The 8,686-nt window shown below is 40.6% G+C and overlaps 1 long non-coding RNA gene across 1 annotated transcript; it reads left to right on the forward strand.

Moving 5' to 3' along the window:
• The first annotated feature begins 1,334 nt into the window (after positions 1-1,334).
• On the forward strand, positions 1,335-7,280 carry LOC147914689 (uncharacterized). Its single transcript, XR_015554879.1, has 3 exons — positions 1,335-1,446; positions 5,612-5,682; positions 7,048-7,280. It is a non-coding gene; the product is annotated as an uncharacterized LOC147914689 (long non-coding RNA).
• The last annotated feature ends 1,406 nt before the right edge of the window (positions 7,281-8,686 follow it).

Here is an 8,686-nt window from a genome sequence, read left to right on the forward strand (position 1 = left end):
CCTATAACACGGATGTTAGTGCTCTTGATGTTGTCCCATAGGTCCCTTAGACTGTCCTCACTCTTTTTAATTCTTTTCTCTTTTACCTGTTCAGCTTGGGTAATGTCTTCTAGTCTTTCTTCCAGCTCACAGATCCGTTCTTCTGTATCCTCTACTCTGCTTTTGAGTCCCTCTAGTGAGTTTTTCATTTCCAGTATCATATTCTTCATTTCTGATTGGTTCTTTTTTATATCTTCCATTTCTTTGTTGACATTCTCACTGAGTTCATCTGTTCTTCTCCCCACACCAGTGAGCATCCTTAACACTCTTAGTTTGAACTCTCTGTCGGGTAGGTTGCTCATTTCTGTTTCACTTAGTTACTTTTCTGGGGTTTCGTCTTGTTCCCTTACTTGGAATGTATTCCTTTGCCTCCTCATTTTGCCTCTTTCCCTGTGCTTGTGTCTACGTATTAGGTAGGTCAGCTACGTCTCCTGTTCTTGGATAGATGACCTTCTATAAGTGATGCCTTAGGAGACCTGCAGTGTGCTTCCCTCAGTTCTCAATGTTCCAGGGGTGACCCCTATGTGGGCTACGTGTGTCCTTCTGTTGTGGTCTGTTTGCTCTCCCTGTAGGCACCCAGGGAGGCCGAGTTATGCTCCTGGTCAGCAGTTGTAATGCTCAGCTATTTGTAGTTGTTGTGGGCCCTTCCATCTCTTTATCAGTTGTAGGGAGCCCCAGCACAGTTGGCTGCAAGTTCTAATACCACATTTGTGTTTCAGTATTTCTTTTAAGTGAGTAGGCCCCCAGCATGGCAGGTTGTTAGGCTCAGGGGCTTACAATTGCTATAAGCCTCTAGCCTTTAGGTCTCTTGTCAGCTCTCTGAGGATTGCAGCTGGGTGGGGCTGGCCTCAGGCACAGGAGCACCCAGTTGTTTCAGACTTTGGAAGGTGGGGCAAACCCCCTATGTGGGTCTTTGAGAAGCACAAGTCTTCTTCAGCTGACAAGCCCTGCCGCCCACAGGTCCACACACACAGTCAACACAGTCCTGCCCCATGTGCACGCCCCGACCTCCTGAAGTGGACCCAGTCTCTCCACGGCAGGAGCCCCACACACTCCACCACCACCCCACACTCTCCATCTGCTCTTTGTGCACGCCCTGCCCCACTGAAGTCGGCTCAGTTGCCAGGCTGCAGAGAATCCAGTCACCAATCTACATAGGCCCACAAGTTGCCTGAGGGCTTGTTGTTGGGTGGGGCCAGTCTCTAGGGTGGGCTGCCTGCCCTGGCTGAGCTGGATTAAACTGGTGCTCTAGTGAGTGGGGCAGACCTGGGCTAGCAGGCCCCAGGGAGAACTCCAACGGCCGTCTGTGTCAGCACACCCACACCAGGCCACAACAATGGCCGCCGCCAATGTCCCAGTCCCTGGAGAGGTCTCACCTCTCACCGAGATGCACTCACGGCCTATCAGGTGAGTCTCTTTTCACCAAAGCACTATGCACATTTCTTTCTGGTGATTTTCGGTTGCTTTCTGAAACAGGTGAGTTTGTGCGTTGGCCCTTTAAGAACCGGTTTTACTTTCTTTGTTAACTCGCTTTTCTGGGGGTACTCCCCAATGTTTTAGCAGGCAAAGTCAGATATTCTGCCACTTGTCTTGGTTTTGCTGGGTCCACAAAATGCCCACAGCAGGGGCGCTCCCCGGCTCAGGGCCCCACTCCTCCAGGGAGGGCTGCGTACTTGTGGGCTGCTCCCAGGCAGCCGTGAAGCTGGTGGCTTGTGATGGCAGCGTTTTTTCTCTCCAGAAGGGAGTTTCTGCCTCTTCCACCTCAATTAGGATTGTCCGTTGTTGCAGGAGTTCCTCTTATCCAGTTTTCAGTTCTGTCTCAGGGGTAATTTTTCCACGAGTAGTTGTAAATTGGCTGTGTCCACAGGAGGAGGTGAGTTCCGAGTCTGCTTACGCCGCCATCTTCACTTCCCCCTCCCCTCCACAATTTTTTAAATGCAACATTTAGATACAATCAAAGATAACCAGGCATACAAAGATATGAGACCACAAGAGCAAAAACAACAAAGCAAAACAGACCTACAGGGGCTCTAGATACTAGAATTTTTAGACACAGATTTTAAAATAAATCTGCTTACTATGTTCAAGGAGCTAAAAGACAATTTTCACTTTCACTAGAAAGTTAGAAACTAAAAAAAATACAGAGCAGATTAGCAGATTTTAAAAAATAGCCAAAACTATGAACTAATAGATTTAATAGCCCATTAGATACAACTAAATAAAAATTAGTGAACTACAATATAAGTCAGAGAAAAATAACCAGAATAAAGCATAGAGAGACTAAAGAATGGAAAATACAGAATAGAGGGTAAGAGACATAGAGAATAGTACAAATGATTAGCATACATTTAGTTGGAGTCCTAGAAAGAAAGGAGAGAATAGGGCAGAAGCAATGTTTAAGATATAATGGTAAAAATTTTTCAAAACTAATGAAAGATATCGATCCACAGATTTAAGAACCCTGTCAGAAAAGGAAATGAAGGAAAACTCAGGGTTTTTGCTGATTCAGCTCTTTTACCAATGGGCTATATGACCTTGGGCAAGGCATTTCAATCCCCCTGGATATCTGTTTCATCATTTGTAAAACAAAAGCATTAGGTTATATAGTTTCTAAGAATTTACCAAATATGTTCCTAAGAACAGCTATTATTCTCAATCATAGTCTTTATTATATTGTAATCTTACAGACATTTCAAAAATCCTATACAAAGACATATCCCATATCAGTCAGTAACGTTATAAGCCTGTATGTCTACTAGTCTGTAAAATCCCCCTGTAGACAGCCTTTGGGTTGTTCAACAAAACCAGGTCATTTTCTCTTAAAGAATATTATTTGAATGTCCATGTGCTATCTGATACCTGAGATGAGTGAGAAGCAACTCATGGCCATTAATAGAGTAACATGAACTGGATTTGTTTATTACATTGTATTACTGTCAGTTGACAAAGAATTATGCTGAGGTACACAGAACAAGTAAGTTTCAATGAAAGAAATCCCCAAGTCCAGTAAATGATATAGCTAGCAGCATAAATTATAATAATAAAAATGTAAATATCATTATTAAATTTTCCAAATTTACCTAAACTCTATCAACTTCATTAAACATAAGTTATAATATTTATCAGAGTGTCATTTTATTAACAATAACAAACTGTAAACACAGAAACCAAAAAGGAAATTGCAAGAATAGCAATGTTTTACCACCAAATTATTTAGAACAACTTCTATGATCCCTAAATCATCTCATATTTTTTAAAAAAGATAGAGGAAACAGAAAAGAAAAAAAACAAGCAGAAATCACAAATAAATGATATTAATTAATATTCTACTTGCATGCCATAGGCAACATGGCTTTTTGTGTGTGTGTGTTTATTTAAATAAGAAACATACCTCATTAACCCACCTTGTTCTTGAGCTAAAGATAGGGTACAACATTTCTATTACCATGGATGAAGGCTGTGGAACTTTTCTACCAAACTAGTTTTACATTTACTGATCCCTTATAATCACTTCTTAGAGCAGTTGTAAATAAAAAACTTATTATATATCACATTGTAGTTTGAGGAATGTACTAGAATTTCTTGAATGGATGACTCAAAGGTAATTTGGTAAGAGTGTTTTTTATTAGGAAAAATAGAAATAGAAATCCCATGTGATTTCTAATATTCAATGAAATGCAAATTGAATGTATCTCCCTGTTAAACATCAGAAGGGTCAATGTATAAGTTATTCTCTAACACTCAGATTCATGCTGTGAATTTTAAATTCTAATTCCATAGTTCATTTCTCTCTCACCTCACCACTGACAGTATCTGCTCAGCCCTTCCCTGGAATAAAGTTCACTGTTGTGGGTGATAAAGGGATCGAATGTGGCTTTTCCTAGCTTTCCTGAAGCACTGTGTATGCCATTTCCATTTGAGGTCCGGTAGGTCTTACTAATCACGCAAATTTGCAAAAATTACAAAGCTCTGCAAAACGTTTGGAGTAAGTTCAAGAGAACTGGGTTACGTCGAGCTAGTATTAATATCGAGGAGGAAGGAAGAGCATTGAAGCCAAGCACATAAATAGGGCTAGTGTCTTGGAAAGTCATTAATGTAGAATGTGGTTTACAAAGAAATGCTATCTGTGAAACCCAAGCATAACCCTGCAAGATCAGTAATGCGAGCAGCTGACACTCAGCAAATACAAACCCAGTGCCGTTGTTCTGCAGCTCTAATTATGCATTTTATACCAGCCGCAGGAGAGGAAATATCGCCAAGTAATGCACTTAAGGAAAAACAGGCAGGGAGAGGTCCCCTCAACTAAGAATATTTTACGTGTAATGAATGGTAACGTGTTCAGAGCACTACAGGTAAAATCTATAACAACAGTCTGCACATAAAGGTTGGGGCGCAATATGTGTGGCCCAAATCCCTCACTCCTCAGGGGGAAACTGGGAATTGGGAGTTCCCTCTTGCTTGTAAGGCACTGGGCTGGGGGTGGAGTTTATGGTGACAGTGTGTATCAGCCTTTCATACTCCTTCCAATGTGGGTATTTTCTCAGCCAACTGATGTGTAGGAGCCACTCGACTAGTTTCTGGATTTCTTTCAGAGGGAAGTGATCCATGTTTAGCTATATATTCAGTGTGTCCTGGGAGGAGGGAGATTCAGGACCCTCCTAGGTCGCCACCTTGGTGACATCTCTCATGCATCCTTTTATCCATCCTACCACCCATACAGTTCATGAAAATAGTAGGTGCTCAATAAACATTTATTTAATGAGAGTAAAAGAATATTATAAAATGCATTCGAAGCAGAGCTATAAAAGTGAAAAATCAAACTGGTCACCTTACCAAATAATCTTCTGATTTTATTGATATAAATCTAAAAAGAAATAGCTATAGATACACAAAAGTAGGTCAGGTTCCTAGAAAATACATTTACCTGGAAGATTTCTTTCCCCAACATTGCTCAATAAATAAAGTATTTCTCTATTTTAGAAAACTGAAAATTAACAAACTCATTTTTTTCATTTATACAGTTTTAGGAAAAATAGTATATACATAGCAATTATAAGTGGAACTATACACTCAAATAGTTGCTACTATCAAAATAGTGAGTGGTTAATAATATTTGGACTATACTTACTTTGAACTGTGTTTTATGGGCTAAGCATGGGTAAGTAAATTGTTTATGGACAACAAAAAGGCCAAATCCACCATCTAGAAGAAAGGCTCTGAACTTTAACTTCAACTATTACAAATATATCTTATAAAGAGACATTATTTCTTGCAGAGTAGGGTTTTACTTTCTTTGGTGGACTTTGCACCATGAAATTTTAGTAAAAAGTGTCTGTGAGGAGGTTACAAGAAGCTGACTATAAGAATTTTGAAATAGACCGGTAAGTAATTGTGGCATTGAAACAGTATTGTTTTCACTGAGCTATCTGTGACAAAAAGAAAAACAGCTTTTGTCAGTAATTCTGAAGTATATACTAAAATCCAAAGAAGGAAGAGTTTTCTTACCCAGTTTTTGTTTTTTTGTTTTATTATTTTTTTTAATACCTTGTATGCTTGTTCTCAAACTTTCAAGGGCATCAAAATCTCCTAAACAGATTTTTAAAACACAGATTGCTGGACCCCACTCCCAGAGTTGCTGATACAGTAAGTATCCGGTGGGACCTAGAATCTGCATTTCTGACAAGTTTCCAGGAACTGTCTGTACTGCTAGTCAGGGACCATACTTTGAGAACCACTGTTCTGTACAGTTACTAACAGTCTATTATGAGAAGGTAACTTTCTGAAATATTTTCCAAACTAGGAACACTGAGAAAGAACCCACTTTTACTTTACACAAGACATTTGTTTAATTTGGTGTACAACACCCATTTGTATATTTCAAATTCTACCATAATATGCCCATAGAGGAACGCGTTTATTATTTTATAAAACCTGTGACGGATTCTTGCATGAAGGGAAAAATGCTTTGGTAAATCAAAAAATCATGTGGTAGAGACTTTAGTGGAAAGATGTATACTTTAATTGATTTTATCACCCACAGGACCTCACATATTTGTGGACACATAGTAATTGCTCAACAGATACATGTTGACTGATTAACAAATAATTCCATTTTGTATGGAATATACAAATCTGGGTTTTGATAAATCTAGTTCATTTTCCTAACCCACTTCGCCATATCCATTATATGGAATGTCTTGAACTCCAAAGTCATCTCTAGCCACCATCTCCTGTATCCAGCCCTCCCTCTAGTTTTATCTTCATTTCAACCATGTGAAAATCTTAGGTTCCTTGACCCTTCATGTTCTCATATCTTTCAGCTTCCTTTGGTTCCAGGTCTTTCCTTCCAGCTCCATGATGGATTATCTCAATCATTCCCCCTACATTTTTCACAACTATCCTGTCTCTTTTCGCCTGGGCCACATCCTTTCAACAAAAGCTCCATCCTGGACCACACCAATCATCCGTGTCGCCATGGCTGCTTCACTGCATCTGAGGGGGAAAAATCACACAGCCAGGCAGACTGGCGCTTCTGCACATCTTTGACCTCCCATCTCAGCAGATCTCTCAGTTCTACCTGACACGCTACACACAGGAATGCTGCCTTTCCCATTCTCCTGAATAGTGATTCTAAACTCCTCCTCCCACGCTCTCACTCTCAGAAAATGACTTTGCCACCCGCTTCACTGAGAACATTAAAGCCATGAGTCAGCCTCTCTCAACATCCTCCCCTTTCTCTCACAGTCCTTTTTTACAGAGCAAAGGTATTCTTTTTGAGTTCTGTGGTGGCCAACCTCTAAGATGGACCCCAGTGGTCCCTGCCCCCTGGTATTCACACCCACACATAGTTTCCTCCCACATTATACTAGGATTAATCTGTATCAACAGTTGAATATGACAGAAGTGATGGTAAGTGATGGTATTAGTCCAACATTAGGTTGTAAAAGATACTGCAGCTTCTGTCTTGGGCTTTTACCCTTTCGCTCTCTCTTGGATCACTTGCTCTAGGTGAAACCTTGTCCCAAGCAGCCCTATGGGGAGGCCTCTGTGGTGAGGAACTTAAGCTTCTTGCCGACAGTTTGGAAGCAGCTGCTCCAGCTCCAATCAAGTCTTCAGAGACTGCAGCTCTGGCAGACGGCTTGACTGCACCCTCCACGAGATCTTGAGCCAGAACGACCCAGCTAAGCAGCTCCCAGATTCCCGACCCTCAGAAATGTGTGAGATAATAAATATTTATCATTTATGCTGCTAAGTTGTAGGGTAATTTGTTACACAGCAATGGATAAGTAGTGCAGAGTCTATGACGAACCTACTCACCTCCTCTTGCCCCTCCAGAGGCACTATTCAGTTATCTCTTTCACCTACATTTCAAGCTTTCCTATTCTGTCTCCTTCTCTATATGAGTTTGCTCAAGTCTGCTTTTTCTCAAAAAACACAAACAAAAACCACTCCTTTATCCCATATGACCTCTCTGGTTGCCCCCCTTCCTCTCTCCTCCTCTTCATATCAAAATTCCCAAAAGTAATGACCTGCCATCCAGAATTTTTAACTGCCACTCACAGCTCCACCCTCAGTAGCCTGCCATTCACTTGCACAACTTCACTAAAATGTCTCACAGAGGCTTCTAACGTGTTCTACGTTGCCAAGGCCAATGGCTATGGTAAGGAGTTTGGATTTCATTCCAAGTGAGAAACAGACAAGAGGCAGCCAACTGCAGTGGTTAAAAGCACACGCTCCAGAGCCAGACTGCCTGGGAAGCAGGAAGAACAGTGAGAGAGAGGGCTATTGTAGGAGCCGGGAGGGAAATGATGATGACTTCCTCCGAGATTGTGGCAGAGGAGCTGGAAAGAAAAAGAAAGACTCAGAATATTTTTTGGAGATTGAAACAGCAGAACTTGCTGATGGATTGTTTATGGGAGGAGAGGGAAAAGAAGAAATTGAAAAGGACTTCCAAGTTTGAGGCCTGAGCAACTGGTGATGGGTGATGATTTTATTGAGATTTATACCTCAAATTTGGGGAGAACAAGTTGGGAGAGGAAGGGTGAAAATTAAGAGTTTTGGCATTACATTTGAGATTCCTAGCAGACATCCACATGGAGATATCATGAAATAAAATGAAATGTGTCATATACTGACCACTAGTAATTTCTGTCCATTTTTAAAATATGACAAGTGAATTCAAAAACATCTATCAGAAACTGTTCATCATTTGCATATTTTAGCAAGTATAAAAAAACTACTTTCCATAGTTCAGCAGTTCTTCAAATCCTCAGCGTTTGGTTTGTATTTCTTGAAATTAAGGCTCACCTAGCATTTAATATTACATGAGCAATCAGACACAGCAACAGAGTTCAAAATCGGTGACTTGCAGAAGCAAAGTCTGCAGGGATTTTAGGTGCCTGATTAAAATATATAGACAGCATATAACTTAGGGTTACGTTTATCTCACGTTCTGCTCCCATAACTTTGGCCCCAGAGGAGAGATAAGACCCAGCATATTAAGCATCCATCAGGGAGTCTAAACACCAACATCTAATCTGAGTAAGTCTTTTATTGGGTCACCATGTTCTAACACATATACAAACAATTTAAACTCTTTATTTCAGTATGAGAAAAGCAATCACAGTAAAAATAGGATAAAATAAGT

The sequence above is a fragment of the Ceratotherium simum genome, chromosome 17 (assembly GCF_057802395.1).
Source record: "Ceratotherium simum simum isolate JZ-2026a chromosome 17, ASM5780239v1, whole genome shotgun sequence".
Classification (NCBI taxonomy): Eukaryota; Metazoa; Chordata; class Mammalia; order Perissodactyla; family Rhinocerotidae; genus Ceratotherium; species Ceratotherium simum.